Source organism: Panthera pardus, unplaced genomic scaffold, assembly GCF_024362965.1.
Source record: "Panthera pardus isolate Hobbes unplaced genomic scaffold, ASM2436296v1 HiC_scaffold_8, whole genome shotgun sequence".
NCBI lineage: Eukaryota > Metazoa > Chordata > Mammalia > Carnivora > Felidae > Panthera > Panthera pardus.
In genome coordinates, this window is record NW_026527013.1 from 140,379,936 (window position 1) to 140,399,541 (window position 19,606).

At 37.9% G+C, this 19,606-nt stretch overlaps 1 long non-coding RNA gene across 1 annotated transcript in view; it reads right to left on the reverse strand.

Annotated features, from left to right (window-relative positions):
• Nucleotides 1–8,663: 8,663 nt before the first annotated feature.
• LOC109268921 (uncharacterized) overlaps nucleotides 8,664–19,606 on the reverse strand; it is a 43,436-nt gene continuing 32,493 nt past the window's right edge. Inside the window, exons 4-5 of the long non-coding RNA XR_002080840.2 lie at nucleotides 18,810–18,929; nucleotides 8,664–8,729 (exon numbers count right to left, since the gene is read on the reverse strand). This is a non-coding gene — a long non-coding RNA (uncharacterized LOC109268921). The remainder of the gene's footprint in view (nucleotides 8,730–18,809; nucleotides 18,930–19,606) is intronic.

A 19,606-nucleotide genomic window follows, 5' to 3' on the forward strand; every position in this document is an offset into this window, starting at 1 on the left:
TTGAAACATGAATACTCATTATCTATTTCTTTGACATTTTGAACATCTTAGGGAAGTTTGAAAAGTAAGAACAAACACGTTGAGTACACATCGAACACTGTCGTTCCATAAGTAGTTTTGTATGTCTGAAATTAGCTGCAATAAGATAAATGCTGCTTGCATGAAGATTGTATTGTTCTCCTCCTAAAATGAGATAGATTTCAGTTTGGTTCTTGGTTCTGCCACTTTATACTACTTATCATGACATTAACAATAATAGACATAATATATAAACAAAGCCAAAATTTACTGATCTTAATATGTGACTGGTTTTGTGCTAAATCCTTGCATTAGTTTATTCATTGAATCCTTACAACAATACTGTAAGTTACTTTAAATTTTTTTTTTTTTTTTTTTTTTTTTTTTAGTGATCTCTACACACAACATGGGGCTCGAACTCACCATCCCTGAGCCAAGAGTCGCGTGTTCTTCTGACTGAGCCAGCCAGGAACCCCACTTTAGGTTACTTTTGTTTAGTAAATAACGTGCCAGTACATATTTGCTAAGGAGAAGAGCAAAAATTGGAAGCTAGGGCACCAATCAGCATCTCTTCAATCCACTGCATTAAGTTGTCCTATCTTACCAGCTAACTGTCTTGGGTAAGTTATTTGACCTCAGCCTTATTTTCCTCTTTTATAAAATAGGGATACAAATAATAACTACCTCATAGGCACAAGGATTACATCAGATAAACAGATAACATACAATTGTACTCTAACCCCCTCTTAGAAATTTGTAATGTATACTAGCACTTGAGAAGTCATGTAAGAAAGAAAGTTGGTTAATTTTGTTTAACTCAATGTTTGCTAAGTTTACTTCATTATGGAGTTTCTTTGCTCCTGTAACACATACTAACATCCCACAGAACACACTTAAAATTAAACTATATGCAGAATTTTTCAAAGCTAGATTTTTGACTAATTGTTGCAGTTATTTTTATCATATTTAAATAAATAAACACAAAAGTTTTATGTAATAAACTTATTTGCCTTTTTCTAGAGTGTAAGTGACATGAGCAGATACCTGTTTAAAGAAATATTTTTCTTTTATTCATGATCAGAAAATCTGAGTTTCAGTTCTGAAATTCTGATTCAATTCAATAAATATTTATCATATGTCCTTTTTTTAAAACTTTTTTTAATTTTTTTTTTAATTTTTTTATTTTTTTAAAATTTTTTTTAACATTTATTTATTTTTGAGACAAGGAGAGACAGAGCATGAACGGAGGAGGGTCAGAGAGAGGGGGACACAGAATCCGAAACAGGCTCCGGGCTCCAAGCTGTCAGCACAGAGCCCGACGCGGGGCTCAAACTCATGGACTGCAAGATCATGACCCGAGCCGAAGTCGGACGCTCAACTGACTGAGCCACCCAGGCGCCCCTAAAACTTTTAAAAAAATGTTTATTTATTTGCCTTGAGAGAGAGAGATAGAGAGAGAGAGATTGTGCACATGTGCGAGCAGGGGAGGGCCAGAGAGAGAGAGAAAGAGAATCCCAGGCAGGCTCTGAGCCAGACAAGGGGCTCAATCCCATGAACCTTGAGGTCATGATCTGAGCTGAAACCAAGAGTCGGATGCTTAACCAACTGAACCACCCAGGTATCCCTTTTGTATGTCTTTTATACATCAAGTGCTGGACTAATGCTGATAATCCAAAGATGAATTGGACGTGATAGTTATCTTCACATTGCACATAAATATATGGATTGATTTGCCTCCTCTATACAGGCACGTTCCTCTATTGTTGTTTGATTGGTTGTTTCTTTAAATAGTATTTCTGGGGGTGCCTGGGTGGGTTAGTCGGTTGAGCGACCAACTCTTGATTTCAGCTCAGGTCATCATCTCACGGTGGTAAGAGGTCGTGAGATCGAGCCCTGTATCGGGCTCTGTGCCAGGTGTGGAGCCTGCTTAAGATTCTCTCCCTCTGCCCCTCTCCTGCTTTCTCTCTCTCTCTCTCTCTCTATATATATATATAATATATATATATATATTATATATATATATATATAGTATTTTTGGTTAGTTCTTGCCACATTTCCAAAAGTGTATAAATGTTAGTGGAGTTAATCTAGTGGTAGAGCACAGATGATTGCATTAGGTGCTATAACACATAATGCATCGGTGCTCCCTCGAAAGGGAGGTATATGTAAAGTGATTTCCAAAGGTGGAAGGAGCTGTAAGACCAAAGACAAAGGCTGAGAAGTCCCGCTTGATAAGAAATAGTTTATTAAGAAGACTTACAAACAGAAGCGTGTCTTTCATGGCCACAAGATGAGATCTCCACAACCCCACCTCCCATAAGACATACTTTTATAGCCCTAGTGAGTACATACTGGGGGGACCACCTTAGAGGGGAATGTTTGAGAATAGGTCATAGTCATGTGTGTCATAGTCATATCTGCAGAGTAGATCAAGGACATTATGCTTTAAGTGTGTACTTAAGGGTGTGGTTAAACAGAAGAAAAGAATGGGGTGGGGGCGGTGCTGTGCTCAGAAGGCTTCAGGTCATAGAGCAGTCATTATCACAGTGGATTTGTCCAAGATGGTGTTAGTCTGGTTCACAAAACAGGTATAAATAAAGTGTCATTAAAAATCAGAGTAACTGCTCAACTTTACCCAATGTCACTGAAAAGGATTTTATTGAGGATGTGTTATGTGAGTGGAGAAAATTAAAATGCTGACAGACACAAGAGACAGAAGTACTTCTAGGCAAAGAGAATTGTACAAAGAAGTAATGCCAGAAAAGTCCACGTTTTACGCCAATAGGAGTAGGTAAGGGTGTCAGGCAAACAAATAGAAATATAAGAACATAATTGGGAACAAAATACGAAGGCTCTTTAAATATCATTTAAGGATTTTGAGGAAATTACCTGTGATTCTCATAAGTATGACTTTATGACATGGGTGAGGACACTTCAGTGTCAGAAGGCCAAATCTTTAAGATCCTGAAGAGGAACTTTCATGCGTGTGTTAAAGTTCTACCAAAGAGATAAAATATGCTTAAATCACTACTGCGCACAATAGCATTCGGCCACTATCTTTCAATAAAATACTTGTCATAAACTATGTAATTATCCTGTTTTTTTTAAAGTATGTCCAGTTTTGATTTTTTTCAAATTGTTTAATTTCAGTCTATTTCTTAAAACAAGACAGCAAAGAAAAACTCAAAGAAAGCACACACACAATGAAAAAAATAAAATTAAAGTGTTGCCAGATGCATGAGTCCAACATATTAGTCAGAAACTTAGCAGAGTTGTGCACTACATAACGGCAACATCATAGGAGGTTTTAGAGACTCTTGGCGTGTTGGTAATTGAGAATCTTACATTTTTCGCCAACAGAGAAACTGCTTAATTCAACTAGAAAGTGTGACATAAACCCAACACTGACCTCACTTAATGACTAGCCAAATAAAAACAGAAGTTTAGAGGTTTCACAGCTGCTGACAGAGTCCATGGAAAGAATTATTTTGGAATATTCTTACTGTTGCTAAAGAAGGAAACTAAAGAGGCCAGAAATAAGAAACCAGGAAGAAAACAAGCCTGTCAGCATTCAAAACTGATTACAAGGGAATTACTTTGTGGTTAAAAATCCACAGTGTTTCAGCAACTTTATTTAGGAATGTTTATCCCAGAGGACTTTCATTGCATGTATTTTGCTACAAATAAATTTGCTTACCTTAACTCCATAAAGAGCTTTATAAACCACAACTGGTTGGATTTGAATTTGCTAGCTTTCACAACTGCTACCAACTCCATTGAAAACCAAGAGGCTTTCAGGATGTGGGAGGGACCCTGGCAGTCACAGGGTCCAATTAGGTGGCTGTCCCTTTTGTTATGGTTCATATCTTAGAAGAAGTCAGATAATGAGCCCCAGCGCCCACCATTAGCAAGTAGGACCCTGTTAATTGTGTAGAGGGCCCTTATGATGAGTGTGACAAAAGGAAATATGGTGTTTTTCTAGCCTACACCAGTTAGACAGTTTATTTTCATTCTATCTTTTGCTTTAATACTTGTGGAATAAATAATTATTGAAAAATTTAATATAATGATTTCTTTGAACAAACAAAAGAATCTCTCACTTGGGTTGGATAACCAGATGCCTGTAATGTGGGGTAGTGGGCGGTACATCAGATGAGATTCAGGGGGCCTATGCTCCATTTTCTACTCATTTACTATTTGATTACCCTTGTCTAAGGCTAATGTCCTCAGTACCAGCTTCATCATATTTGTTTATTATTATTATTTTTAATGCTTATTTTTGGGAGACAGAGCAGGAAAGGGGCGGGGGTGGGGTGGGGTGACGGGGACAGAGGATCCAAGGCTGGCAATCTGCTGACAGCAGACAGCCCAATGTGAGGTTTGAACTCACAAATCGTGAGATCATGACTTGAGCCCAAGTCGGATGCTTAACTGACAGAGCTACCCTGGTGCCCCAGCCTCATCATCTTTAATATGGAGGTGATGATGACATATCATAATGATGTGGGGATCAAGAGAGATTATGTATCCCAAAGTAGCTCATTAAAGCAATAATTTGCTATGTTGCCTCAATTCTCCACCTTCCCATAAACACATCTTAACTTCTCATAGCTCCTTGAACTCAGAGTTAGATTAAGGCATGGCATGGACAGATTAAGCTGAGTGCCAACCTATAAAATTGCTGCACAGCCCTGGATTACATTGGAAGTATATTGCCAGATAATGCAGGCTTTGACCTGTCATCCTTGGCAAAGTGTACATTTCTGGTTTCCTTTCTGCCAAAAGAGGCATGCCTTCGAGCAGAAATAAAAATACAAAACTCCCCTTGCTAGAATTAGCTATCTATGCTGAGCTTTCTTTCAAACAAGCAGTTACAAACCAGCTACAATTCCAAGGACCAAAATGCAGGTCACAATGCTGCTTAATGGGGACATAATTCATCTTAAAAAAAAATTAATCTATGGATATGTATCCCACTAAGTTGTCACTTATTTTCAGAATATTGGCTATGCTTTGACCGGTAGAAGTCAATCGGTGAAGAAATTTGTTTCTATGTAAAATCTTTATAACTCTCCATACTCTCTAAATAGATGCTCAACAAGAAGTTTTTGTATATTAGTTAAAAGGGGTGCCAATTTGCCTGCCAACATTGCTTGGGTTTTCTCGCACTCGCTATACTTTTCCACATATTTCCATCTACGTGCATGCTGTCTTTACACCACTTTGTTCACTACTCACCTTTTGAGTCAATTAAAAAATCAATTCCTATATGATACCTTCCTTTCCCCCTTAGTTCCCTAGAGGGAATTATGATATTTTCGTAATTCTAAGACATCAACTTTTTTTGGGTAAATCAAAACAAAACCAATAGAATATTAAAGATATGCATCAGTTAAAGACATGTTCCATCAGAAAAATGCTAAGGTGGTCAAACAAATTTTAACATCTAGAAAATACAGTAGTTGCTTATTCCTACGAGTATCTCTAGCACATAGAAGTATTTTAGTACTTCTCACACCATATATATTATAAGGGATGTAAATTTGCCACGTGAGACTTGGGTAAAACAAAAGTTGTATTACCTTATTTTAAAAAATCAAAATAAATCTTGCTCTGAAGTCTCTTCTCAACTCCTTTTATATAATGACTACAGAGCCCTTCTTTGAAATTGTTCATGATTCCTGGGGATATTATATAGATCATTCTACATCATCATAGAAGAAAGTATTTTTTTCCTTTCTTTCTTTTTTTTTTTTTAAGTAGGCTTCATACCCAGCGTGTAGCCCAACAGGGGCTTGAACTCATGACCCTCAGATCAAGACCTGAGCTGACATCAAGAGTTGGGCACTTAACCAAATGAGCCACGCAGGTGCCCCATGGTGGAAAGGATTCTTGACTTGAGTTCATTCTAGTTACCGGGTTGTCTTGGCCACTGCTCAAGCCCATGGGACCTACCTGAAGGTAGGCTACTCTGTGGCTTGGGTAGTAACCTTTCTCCATGCTCAACTCAGACCCAAGGCCTGCAAGGCCGCAGCTGTAGAGACTGAACCACCAGTCACTCTGTGCATTCCTTATCAGTGATCCTGACACCTACTGGGATTCTGAATGGGAATAGGACCCTTGTCTCTACCCACCTCAGGAATTCAGTTCCAAACAATAATTCAATTCTTCTATCCGCTCCCCTTCTGAGATAACCCATTATAATCGTCTTCAATTGGCTTGAATCCCAAACAATTGAACTTCCTGAACAGTTCTCTTTGTGTTTATTGGGTGGGGGAGGGGCAAGTGCCATATAAAGAGAGAATAGACCTTACCTTTTGTGAGTTAGGAAAGGAGACCATTTATTTTACCATGGTGAACTGGCAGGAGAGTACACTAAAAGTGATATTAAACAACAATCAAGATTTACCAGTAGGTTCGGTGTGTACCTCCATCACCTCCCAATAAACAGTGGTTATTTGGAGGGTAGGAGCTATGTTTTCTTCATGGATGGGTCTTTAGCATTCCACATAGTGCTACCATATGTTATCAGTCAATATTGGATCGATGAACTGCATATAGTGTGAGAATCAATGAAATGAGAATAGTGTGTGAATTCTTGTCTTCTAGAGTAATTCTGGTTTTAGGAACTTTTAGCTGCATTAAAATGTAAAACTAGTTGAATAGAACTCGAGAACAAGGCTCTGTCCTCCAGTCATACCATTTTGATGAATTTCCCTCCAGAAGTACAAGGAATTTTGAATGTCAAACACACTAAATTGCAATTTTAAAATTCGTGGCTCTAAAATTGATTTCAGCTCAGGGCACCTGGCTGGCTCATTCAGTGGAGCGTGCGACTTGGGGTTGGGGTTGTGAGTTCAAGCCTCATGTTGGGTGTAGAGATTAATTAAAAATAAAAAATATTTAAGATAAATAAATAAGTCAAAACAGATTTCAGCTCTGCTTTTCCCCCCTAAGAAGTCACTGTATCTCTGTGCCACTGTGTGTATTGACACAGTGTCAAGTTAGTAAAGTGTTCCAAATTTGCATGGAAAGTACACACTGTTCACTGAGGGCACAGAAGTATCTTTGAAAGTGAAATATTTGATGGGCACACAGACACTTGTACTTTGCTTTCGTTACATATTTAGCAGGGAGTTCATATCAGTGACAGGAACATGCCATGGGAGAACAAGGAAGTACCTTGGTTACTGTACAGTCACTGGAGTACCCTTTAAAGCCCAAGTGACTTTACTACCTCTGCTCATAAAATTCCCTCATTTAAAATGTCATTTTAAGCCAACTTTCAAGCTTGTACCTAAATCTCCATGCAGCTACTGCTCATTCCTTTACTACCTAGTAAATTCTCAGCACCAGACCACTAACCATACATAAAAGATTATAGTCACTCTGATAGAAGTTTCTTATAGGACTTGTTATTGCACAAATTGGAGAGAATAACTTCAAGTCCAGAGACCAAAATGACCCACAAAGTTTTATTTATGCAGCATGTATTTATCAAGACACTTTAGGCAAGGATCTAGAGCAGGCTCTGATGAAAACCATGATTTATTAGTGACCCTCAAGAAGATTGTTATTTCTAGAGGTGGGAACAACAGAAACACAAATGACTATAATTCAGGACATAGTGTGATGAATACTAAAAGAGGAACGGAGTTCAAAGGAGGTAGTAACCACTTTCAGCTAGAGGAATTGGGCATTTCTGCATAGAAGGGTCATTAAACTGTGCCAAAAAGAATGGGTTACATCCCATTTGGACAAACAGTGATTGGGAAGGCAGGTCTAACGCAGGGAATGCCTTGAAGAAAGACACACACTCAGTCCCCGAGAGGCAAATCAGCTACTGGAACAATAGCAAACATTCTTGTTTCATCATATTTCCTACTTGGGTGTATTAAATGTTTATATTTCATATGAGTAATGGAAGATATTATTATGAAATATACTCTATATTTACTCTATAGTAAAAAATTGACCAACCAACAATATGCAGAGAGTAAAATAGTACATTCTGAAGTTCCTTTGATTGCTTTCCACATTTTTCTTGTCAAAGTAAGTTCTTCATTCAGAGCAGCTATTTCATTAGTCAGCAATCTCCACAGAAACAAAACCAGTAGGGTATGTGTGTGTGTGTGTGTGTGTGTGTGTGTGTGTGTGTATGTGTTTATGTCAGATATACACATATGTATGTATACACACATTATGTATACCCCATATTGGTTGCAGAGAGAGATTTATTTCAAAGAATTGGCTCATAATAATGTAGGGGCAGGTAAGTATGCTATTTGAAGTGTTGATGGGCAGGCTGGCAATTCTTGCATGGGTTGACTATAACCCATATAGTCTTGACTCTGAAGTCAGTGTGGAGCCAACATTACCTTTTTTGGTGGGGTAGGGCTTCAGTTTTTTTCTTAAGGTCTTCAACTGATTGGATGGCCTACCCATGTTATGAAGGGTAATGTGCTTTACTCAAAGTCTACTGATTTAAATGATAATCACATCTAAAAACTACCTTCACAACAACATCTAGACTGATGTTTGATGAAACAACAGATCACAATAGCCTAGTCAAGGTGATGCATAAATCATCATAGTTAACATGATCATGAAGATATTCCCACTAATGAAAAGAGGGAAAACAGTACCTTTCATTTGTTTACGGGCTTCATTATAGTTTTACAAAGATTTTTGCACATGTAATTTTAAAAACCCTGTAAGGAAAGAAGGGAGCATTATTACCAACAATTTCTAAATGACAAATCTGAGGCACAGAGAAATTAAGAATCTTGGAGGTTAAAGAGCTGGAAGTGGCTGGTGTCAGAAATAGAACTGATGTCTTCTGACTCATTACCCAATGGTCTTTCCATTGCACCATCTGCTAGTGTTCCAATCCAAATTCCTATAGCATTTACTATCTGTAATACCCTCTCCAAACTTAAAGATATCATTATTGATATATTCTATTTCTCCAACTAAATTTTAAGACATGCCTCTTTGTAAATAACCCTGTTATAGCCTACATATAATTAAATATCAGTAAGTATTTTTTAAAAATAAGAATGAATGGTGCTACACATCCTATTTATGCTGGGAGACAATCTGTTTACATAATGGATAAAAGACTCTTTGAATTAGTTTTCAAGTCATGCAGATGAAACTGTCACAGTGCTTTTTATAAGGTTGGCAAGTCTGAAAGGCCTAAATTCTTCATGTTAAGAAAGACTTTGAGTTGTATCAACACGGGCAAGTTGCTCAACTTCTAGGTCTAATTTCTTTATCTGTAAAAAGAGGATGATAATAGAACTTCAGGAATGTGTTGTGGGAATAGAGAGTTACTGCATATATAACAGGTATGAATAGTTCTGTGACACTCAAGGTGCAAGAGATGTCATGGTTCTTTATTTTCCAAATAAAACCATCTCCAAATTACAACTTAGCAACATCGATGAGTCCAATACCAGTTATTAACTGGGGTTTTCCTCATTGGAGCTTACGAAATGGCTTACATCTTCCTGGTTCTTGGTCATAGGATGGCTATTTCCCTCCTTGGCTCCATTTGGCTGCTACATACAGGGTTGTATCTACATACAGGCTGTTATCTCCAGAATGCAGAGTCCAGGCACTTGAGAAATCCACAACCCTCCCCATGTTTCAATTAAGGAATAAAATCCAGTGTAGGGCTACCTGCCCAAAGTCTCCATTTTCACCTCCCTTGGGACAGTCCAGTTTAATCCCTTTATTGGCTGAGAACTTTGCAATGAATCCTATTAAAACTCTCTCTCCGAAGATAAAGGGAATCTAGATTTCAAGGGCAAACAGCCATCTTGTCATCATTCTTTGGTGACAACAATAGAAAAAATTAAAATACTGATCAGTTTCTCAGTAAATCACACAGTTGCACAGGCAAATCACTTAGCATATATTAGCATATGTTAATTGCTCAATGTACGTTGCTTTTTATCATTATTGTTTGGAGTATTACAAATGCATAGTGACTGCTCCATTGAATCTTTTATATCTTGAGAAGCTTTAAGGTATAGGGGAAATTCCTGGCTTTTAGAGTCAAACAGCTCTGGTGTTGATTCCTGGCTCCGTCGTCTCTTATCTCTGTAAGCTTAGGTAAATTATTTTACCCAGCTTCAGTTTTTCTTTTGTAAAGTTAATTGTGTAGGCTAATTGCACATAACCCATATAGCCTTAGGCTTCACCTGCCAGGACATACAGTTGATATTCATAATAATATCCTGATTCTCAAGGCTTTGAGTCCACACCTGAGTGACCAGTAGAAAATTTGGTCTTTTGGTGGCAGCCCTTCCCATTAATTTATTCTGTCTGGGAAGCCCCGTGGGTGAAGGATTCTCATGTCCTTCATTCTCATGTCAGACCACTAGACTGCTGTTCTCATGCTTCTCTTTCCTTCTGAACAGTAGGGAAAATTCTTTAGAGTCCCATGATCAGAGATATTTCAATAGTTAGGTCCCCTGTGTCCCTGCATTTTCCTTCCATAGCACTCTCAAGTTTAGGAGGAGAGGGGAAATGTCAGAGAAGATCGAGTACAGTCTTCTGCTGCCACTGCTCGCCTTGACATTCAGGCAAACTACCAGGCCTGTTCTTCCATATCTTCTCATAGTTTCTAAGGTCCCTTTCTCTAGATCACCCTCCTTTGGGGAAGCTCAGTCCCCTAGATTGGTTTCTGGATGACTGAACACAACATGTGGACCAGGTTTGCGTTCTCTTCTACAGATATCCTGGGCCCGTGCAAAACAAGATGTGTGTCTAGACATCTGTTTCAGTCCTTAGGAGCATTCTGTGATGGTCACAAAGCCCCTGGAACATTTTGTCACACCAAGTTGTGCTATCAGGGGCAAAGAACCTTATGTCATGCTCCAACCTTGACCTACTGCAGAATATTCCTTTAAGCAACTAGTGTATGGTACACAGTAAGCTCTTAGTAAACATAATCCCCCTTTTGTCTTCTTTGCCTAAAAATGATTTGATGTATTTGCCAGATAGTTGACTATAAAACACATTTTATCTTTATGTCAAGCTAATTGTTTTTTTAAGCGTATTTATTTTGAGAGAAAGAGAGTGTGAGAGAAAGCAAGTGAGTGGGTTGGGGCAGGGGGGGAGAGAGAGATAGAGGGAGAAAGAATCCTGAGCAGGCTCCATGTTGATAGCACAGAGCCTGATGCAGGGCTTGAATTCACAAACCATGAGATCATGACCTGAGCCACAAGCTAATTGTTTTTATAGTGAAAAAAATCTGTGACCCAAAGTCCTCTGGGTCATGTTGTTAAGCAGAGCATCTCAGGACTTGGGAGCTTATTATCAATGCAGCCTACACATTGTAAGCATGACTGGCTTAATCAGAAAAACTATTAGTAGAATGTATAATGGCTACTGGGGAAGAGTCACGGCCTTGTACCCTGGTGGAAGCCATTTCAGTTTGGACTCCTACAAGCAAATGGAATAAACCTAGTTCTTCAACTGCCTGTGACAGAGACACATAGGGTAGGATGCTCAGGTGAAGAATAAAATACCAAACAAATAAATAAAAACCTCCCCCACAGTTTATAAGTAAAGCAGGAAGTCAACTGTTTGCAAACTATATTGCAGGGAAATGAAGCCTCTATAAAGCCTTTATTTAGGTGAACTTTGAACTTTTGTCATTGCAAAGAATAAGTACTATTTAAAAATCCTTAGAAGGCACTGAAGAAAAGAAGTAACACACAGAATGGTGTGGGGGAGACATCATGGGAAAACAGAAAATGATTTGCAGAGCTGGGACAGTTGAGGAAGAGGTGTTCAGATCTGACCAAACCTGAGACTATTCCTTACATCATTCTGGTTTAAGGATTCTCACAAAGTCTTTAAGGAAGAAAATCTGGAAATTAATTTAAAAAATACACTTAGATGATGTTTATGGATATATTATGAGCCTTTCACATTATAATTTAGTTAATCTTTAAAACAACCACATGAAGTGCTATTGGTCCCATTTTTATAGATAAACAAATTGAGGCATAACTTGCCTCCAAACATAGGGCAAGAAACAGAGCCAGAATTAAAAGTCAGGTAGTCTTGATTAAAGATAGTGTTATCATATGATGTAGCAATTTCACTCCTAGGGCCTAGTAATTCTGTTCGGAGAGAAATGAAAACACATGTCTGCATAAAAATGGGTGCACTAACATTTATAGCAGCATTATTCATAATAGCCAAAAGGTGAAAATAATTCAAAAGTCCACTGATGAATGAATGAATAAACAAAATGTGGTATATCCGTACAAGGGAATGTTATTCAGCATACAAAGGAACCAAGTGCTGATCCATTCTATAACATGGATGAACTTTGAAAAAATACTGCTAAATGAAAGAAACCAGTTACAGAGACCACTTATTATATTATTCCATCTGTATGAAATACCCAAAATAGGCAACTCTGTAGAGACAGATAGTAAATTAGTAACTGCTTAGGGTGAGAGACATGGGACCTGGGAGCGATAGTTGAGGGATAACAGAGTCTCAGGGGGGGAAAAAAAAAACCCACCCAGGTAATCTGGTTCCAGAGTCTGGCATTTCAACCCCTGGGCTATGCCATCTTTCTTGACCCAGAAGCCGGCTGACCAGAGCTTTTTGCTGTGTATGCTCAGACATTTTAAAATAACTTATGGTTGGATACACAGGGGGAGAAAGTCAACTAAAAAGAGACCTTAAAGAAGATTGGCTTGAGGAAGCTCAATGATAAATGGGTGGGTAGAGTTTTAACATCTGTCTGCCATGACTACTCCTGTACCCTTCCCTTCCTATTTTCTGTTGCTGCTTACCATCACAGAAAATGTGGGGTGAAAGTGTCAAGGTAGGATGCCAGAACAGATTTGCTACATTGCTGGTCTATTTCACTAAGTTAACCTTTTGAAAATGGCCAAATAGAACTCCAAACTTGATCTCTCAAGGAAACAATTTGCAAGTTGTGAGACAATGTCAGCTAAGTAAACGGAACACAGATACCTCAAAACTGAAAAGCCGAAAATTTTTCTCCTGCCTTTGTCAAAAGATCTCACCTTTGATTTCTGGTACTGGCCAACAAACAGGTGTGAAGAAGGGCCCTCTGCTGGCCCTTAACTAATAAATTCTAAGTGAATTGAAGGCCTATACTCAGTGCCTTAGTCTGGCACGTGTAACTGTCTAAAATTACCAAAACAGGAGGCTTGTTGATGATGATAGTCTCAGGTTATAAATAATGTTCTCATCATTACCAAAGGCTGCTTTAATTAACCTGGGTTTCATGTGAACAACCACCAATCAGAAATGGTAATATGAAAAGTCACACACCTTGTATTTGTCCCTCTTTTCTCAGAAGAGGATTTCATTCCTCAAGTCTCAATTCTAAAGCTCCCAAAAAGCTTTCATTTGAAAACCTGATTATGTCTATGGTAATAATAATACTTTTCCAAAGTGCCCACACTTACACATTCAGTAATTCTCCATATTCTTTCCTTCTCACCCACCAGATGGTGCTACTTCCTTACATTTCCTAAAGATAACAACTTCCTTCTGAAGGAAGTTACTGCCGTAGGTTTTAGGTACCCTGGGTTCATATTCCAAAATTTGCAAATTTCTCTTATTCAACATCTCGTAATGTAATAAAGAATTTTGTAAATGGAAACCTGTTGGTTGTAATTGGAAAAAAAAAAAACCAAAACACCTAGATGTTTGACTTTTAAATCACTGTTGTGTATTTAAACCAGAAGTAAGGTCAAGTGGCTACAGGAAAGTTGTGGTGACAGAAACCATGCGATCACCAGAGACACCCCCCACACCTTCTACTTGCATGGTATCTTATTCCTAATGGGAATAACGGGGGTAAGAGTAGATGTGTTCTTATCCCACAAACATTGCTTCATTAAAAACAAAATATATTACCCGCAATGATCTTAGAACTGTAACTTAGTCTTTAACAAAGGTTTACAGAGATCTTAGAATGTTCTTCCCCAGTCACAAAACGTAAAGCAGTCTCTAAAATAAGGATAATATTTATCCTGAACCTACAAACAACCTTGGGAATGAAAGATCTGAGATTAGGAGGGGGTAAGCATCTGGATGTGTGGATCAGTTCATAGGGCTGTGAAAGAGACAGATCAAACATTCCATTTGCTCTCCTCCATTTCCTGGCCTTCTTGCAATTAGAATGAGCACAAAGAACTAGTTCTGACCAGTGAAATAGTAGTGGATGTAAGTGTATTACTTGCAGGGTGAGGGAGTCAAAAGCCCATGCAAATTTCTCAAGTTTCTCTCTTCCCTTAACAAAGTACCTGAGGAAGCTGCATGTTCCGGATGGTGTAGCTAACAAGATGGTGACAGCTCCATTGGCCTGGATCCGTGTGTGGAGCAGAAAGTCTGCCAACTCATATGGGAGATGTGATGTGAACAAAAAATATATTTTTGTCGTATCAAGCTACTGAGATCTTGGGTTGACCGTAATCCTTGAGCATATGCCCAGAACAATGCTAGCATGTTTTTTGTTTTTTGTTTTTTGTTTTTTCTGCTCCACTGCTTTCTTCTATCATGTCTAAGCAATACATTACTTGATTCTGTTTCAGAGTATTTGCTTTTTGGGCTTTTGTTAGAATGTAGATTTTAAGTTGATCTGTGTTCATTTGCATTACCTACTGTGCTGAAATCCTTGACTGTTATTTTCCTCTCTCTATAAGGATTAGCTACAAAAATTTCAAGAGAAGGCATTTTAGCATGAGCTTTGTAGATAGAATGGTTAGAGTCCCAATAATGTAATTCGATAATTTGTGTTATAAGTTAAAAAGTAAAAAGGTCTTCATAAGTACCCATTTCTTCTTCTCTAAAATGGGAGGAACAAGATCACAGAACTTGTAAGTTTGATGCGATGATTGATTGAATCAGAAAATTATTATATTTTGAGTACTTTTTAAAAATTAATAATATAGTTTTCTTTTTGCTTTTCTGAGCCCATGACTTTCATCTTGGTTTTAAGGAGGCTTCCCTCTATGAATCTAAAATTTATCGTATGTGGAATACAAATAGAATAAATTAAAATTCTGCTTCTGATATCTAAAATGAATTGTGCAGCAAGATAACAGCCATGTTAGCTAAGTAGTTCTCTGGCGATGGAGAGATGTCACTCCTACCTAAGGCCGCCAGGCCTTCCCTGGGGTAAAACACACTCCCTTTTGAACTAAGGGGAACTGTGGCAAGAAGAAAAGAGTAAGAAAGCGGCAGTGAAGGGAGCAGATGTCTCTGTACTTTTCCCTCTCTGGGCTTTGGCTCTGGCCTAGAGCTGAGCACACAGAGAGTAGAGAGGTACTCTTTCTTCCTCTTCATCATTTGAGACTCTGGGAGGAAGCAACCATGCTGGCTGCCTTACACCAAGTTGAAGCACAGTCACCTAAAAATGAACTACGGTCAGGTAGCTTTCCTGGGCTGCCTTTGATCCTATGTAGTATATGCTGACCCCAAGTTATTGAGCATCTGACTGGAGAGCTTGCCAGGAGTCACCTTAGCAGAACAAGAGGCCTAGTGGCCAGGATTTTAGAGAATACTGGGACCAAATGAGAGGCACAGCCAGACCCAGAGCAGTGACCTGGACTAGTGGGAGATAATGAGACTTAGCCAGCAAGGGGTCACTACTGTGAGACCAGAGAAGCCAAATCACAGTTGCACCCAACTTAAACTTCAGCCTTAAATACCTCCAAAGGTAAGCAGTATCCTGGTAGATAAAGAATATTGCACTACAAACCAGAAGAAGCAAAGGACATTACCCTCAAGATCCTTGATCCTTCCTGGCTGCCGTGAGGTTGTTTAAGCTCCCCTCATGTAATCCCACATGAATGGACTCCATTCTTAGTGAGAGACGAAGAAGAATGAAGGAGGCCGTATGAGAGACTGAGCACTTTTATTCTATAGAAAGGAATATTACACTTTTAAAGATGTTGGGTTGGATTAAATTTAAATGCAACTAAACAATCAACTTGTTTATTAATTCAGAAGTAGGGGGTTCAAACTGAAGACCAAAATAGTTGTACACAAAGTAAAGTAATTACATCATACACACACACACACACACACACACACACGTATATACACACACATATATTCATATATAATATATACATATACATACATTAATATATATAATATATACATATATACACATAAAACACATGTTTTATGTGTATATATTATATATATTTACATTATATGTAATTAATGTATACATGTAATTATGTATACACAATGTAATTACATACATGTAATATGTATACATATTTTAATAAATATGCATATATGTGTGTGTGTATATACACATATACATAAAATGTAATTGCTTTGTTTTGCCTACAACTGCTTTGGTCTTCAGTTTGAATCTCCTACATCTGGGTAGGAAAAAAAATACACAGCATAGTATGACTTAAGCCTATGACCCTGCTACACAGTGCTCATAATAAGTGTTTAATACATGTTGAATTAATGTTAAAGCTTCCAGAATACACAGCATCGCTTCTTGGATATTTAAGAAGCATATAAAATTTATTATGTAAAACAAGGAATTCCTGATTCCCACAATTCCGATTTACTCTTTCTCTGCCTTTTCCATGTCAGTAAATGGGCTCACCATTCAGCTAATTTCCTCAGTCTTTGGGTTTTTCCTTTTCTTTTATCTCCACATCCAACCCAGCAGGAACTCTTATTGGCTTTCTCATTAAGTATGTGTTGACTCTATTCCTTTCTCTCCATCTCTGTTACATAAATTTAATCAAGACCAACCAGATTTCCGTGTTTAATTTCTTAACAGTTCCCCTATCCATTCTATTTTCCCCCCAGAATATAGTCTTTTAAAATGTAATCTTTTAGAAACATAAAAGAAATCTTGTCAATCCCCTGCTTAAAATGCTTTCGTGACTTTTTATTACTTTTAAAATAAAATCTAAGCCTATTGCCTTTGTCAACAAAGCTCTGCATAGTTTGGTCTCTACTTGGCTCTCTAACTTCATCTCTCACCTCTTTCCTTCCTCAGAGGTTAAAACTGTACAGGACTCCTTGATATTTCTCAGTCATGCCAGAACTTCTGCACATGTCCTGTGTGTCTAGAATCCTCTTCATCTGGATCTTTGCAAGACTAGCTCCTTTGCGGTCTATATACATCTCATCTCAAATATCACTTTAGAATTTTCTGACTATCCCAGTTATTCTTTATCAAATGTTTATCTTCGTTATAATGTTTTTCACAATCTATAATTCTTTTGATTTTTAAATTCTGCTGACCTGTTTATTGCCTGTGTTCCCCCAATAGACTATAAGCTCTGTGGGGGCAAGAATCTTGTCTATTCACTCTTGTATTCCCATCACCTAGAACTATTATCTGTACACAGAAGGCTCAATAAATATTTGCTGAAAGAAAAAGGAGGGATGGAAAAAAGGAAGGAAGGAAGGAAGAAAAAAAAGATGTGCAAAAAAGAATGAAATGAAGTCCAAAATAAATATTTGCTGAAAGAAAAAGGGGGGATGGAAAAAGGAAGGAAGGAAGGAAAGAAAGAAAAAAAGATGTGTAAAAAAGAATGAAATGCTCCTAAGTCCAAGGGATTAATAAAGTTCATTTTGATAATGTAATATATCTTATTTTCTGCTATATAAATCAAGGATAAGCCATTTATTATTTATAATGAAACTTGAAGTTATTTGCTTTTTATAATCATTGTATATTCTGAAGTAATTTCACAAGAAATTTTATTAATCTTGGTTATTGAGTTGCTTCACCAAATTGAAACACAATCCATCATGTAATAGTGCTGTTTGTCAAATATTTTCAGCTTCCTGCCTTCAGGTACATGGTAGTAGGAATGTACTTGTGGTCCCTTTTTTGATTGGGTGGGTCCATGTGACTGGTTCCAGCTAATGAGTAATGAGTGGTGATGGATGTGGTGTGTATCATTCCCAGACTGAAGCATAGAATTACTGATACAAGATGTTTCAAAGATTCGCTTTCTTCTGCCATGGGTTCACTGGATAACGTTGTAGTCTTTATGCTACTTTCATTATTATTTGTTCTTTAGATGTTTTTCTCTCAATAATTTATTAAATTTTGATGAATATAGGCATTTTTGCTTTACTTTGTAAAGCCATTACTTTGATATGCCTTGGAAATACATATATTTTAAATTTTTATTATTGAAGTATAGTTGACATATATTAGTTTCAAGTATACAGTATAGTGATTTGGTAATTCTGTCCATTAAGCAATGTTCGCCACAAAAAAGTGTATTGGAAATTCGATTCAATTCTTCATCACTCACTTATTCAGGAAACATCTACTATGTATCAGATACTCTCCCAGGCTCTTGGGATAGGTCAATGGACAAAACTGACTATGATGTTCACCCTTTTGAAGCTTGCATTATGAAGTCAGAGAGACAATAAATATGTTATTTAAGTAAATTAGATAGTATGTTGTAGGTAATAAATGCCATGAAAAGAGAAAATGTACAGGAAAATGGGAAGTCTAAGATTTGGACTAGGTGGTCAGGGTAGACCTCAACTGGCAGAGTAAAGTACACAGGCAATGTCTTGAAGAAGGTACAGGACTGAGCTGAACAGATAGATATCTGAGGCCAGGGTACTCCAAGCTAGAGTGGAATAGCTACAGCGACGATCCCCAATATTTTGGTCTCAGGACTCTTTTATGCTCTTAAAATAATGTTAAGGACTCTTTTGTTTTATTTTTGACCATTTAGTCCCATGAAAGGGTCCTGAGGACTTACAGAGATCCCTGGGTCATCCTTTGAGAACCACTGAGCTGGAGCAAAGGCTCTGAGAGAGTCTGATCTGTTGCCTGCTCTGTTGCAGGGACCTTGAGGATGCCAGTGTGACCAGAGAAAAGCCTAAGGGACAGAGACAGGAGAGGAGGTCAGAGAAGTGACTGTGATCAAATCACATAGGGTCTTCCAGGATACTGTAAAACCTAAATCTGTACCCAGAGGGACATGGGGATCATTTAAGAACTAGGAGCAGAAGAGCGGCATGATCTGACAAGTTTTTAAAAGGACATTGGGGCTGCTGTCTTGCAACTAGATGGGAAGAAGCAAGAGGACAAGATGAGAGACTTGTAAGAAGAGGCTACTATGGTGATCAGGTGAGGGCATCTACATTTGACAGTTAGCTCTAAATGCATCAATAAACCGATCACAGGCTCCTTCAGTACTATTAGATAATGCTGTTTCCCTCTAACTGGTTCACATTCAAGGTACTATTCTCTTCCTTTCCCTCATAGCCTTACATAAAGACATTGTTATTCCTTTTCCGTATTTTTGTTTGTTTGTTTTTCAAGTTTATTTATTTATTTTGAGAGAGAGAGGGAGAGGGAAAATCCCAACCAGGCTATGCGTTGTCGCTTGGAGCCCGACATGGCTCAAACTCACAAACCATGAGATCAAGACCTAAGCCAAAACTGAGTTGGACACAACCAGTGAGCCACCCAGGTGCCCTGACATTGTTATTCTTTAATCGCACATTTCCTTTCATTTTCTTGTTAAAAAGCAAAACAAAACAAAAATATTTA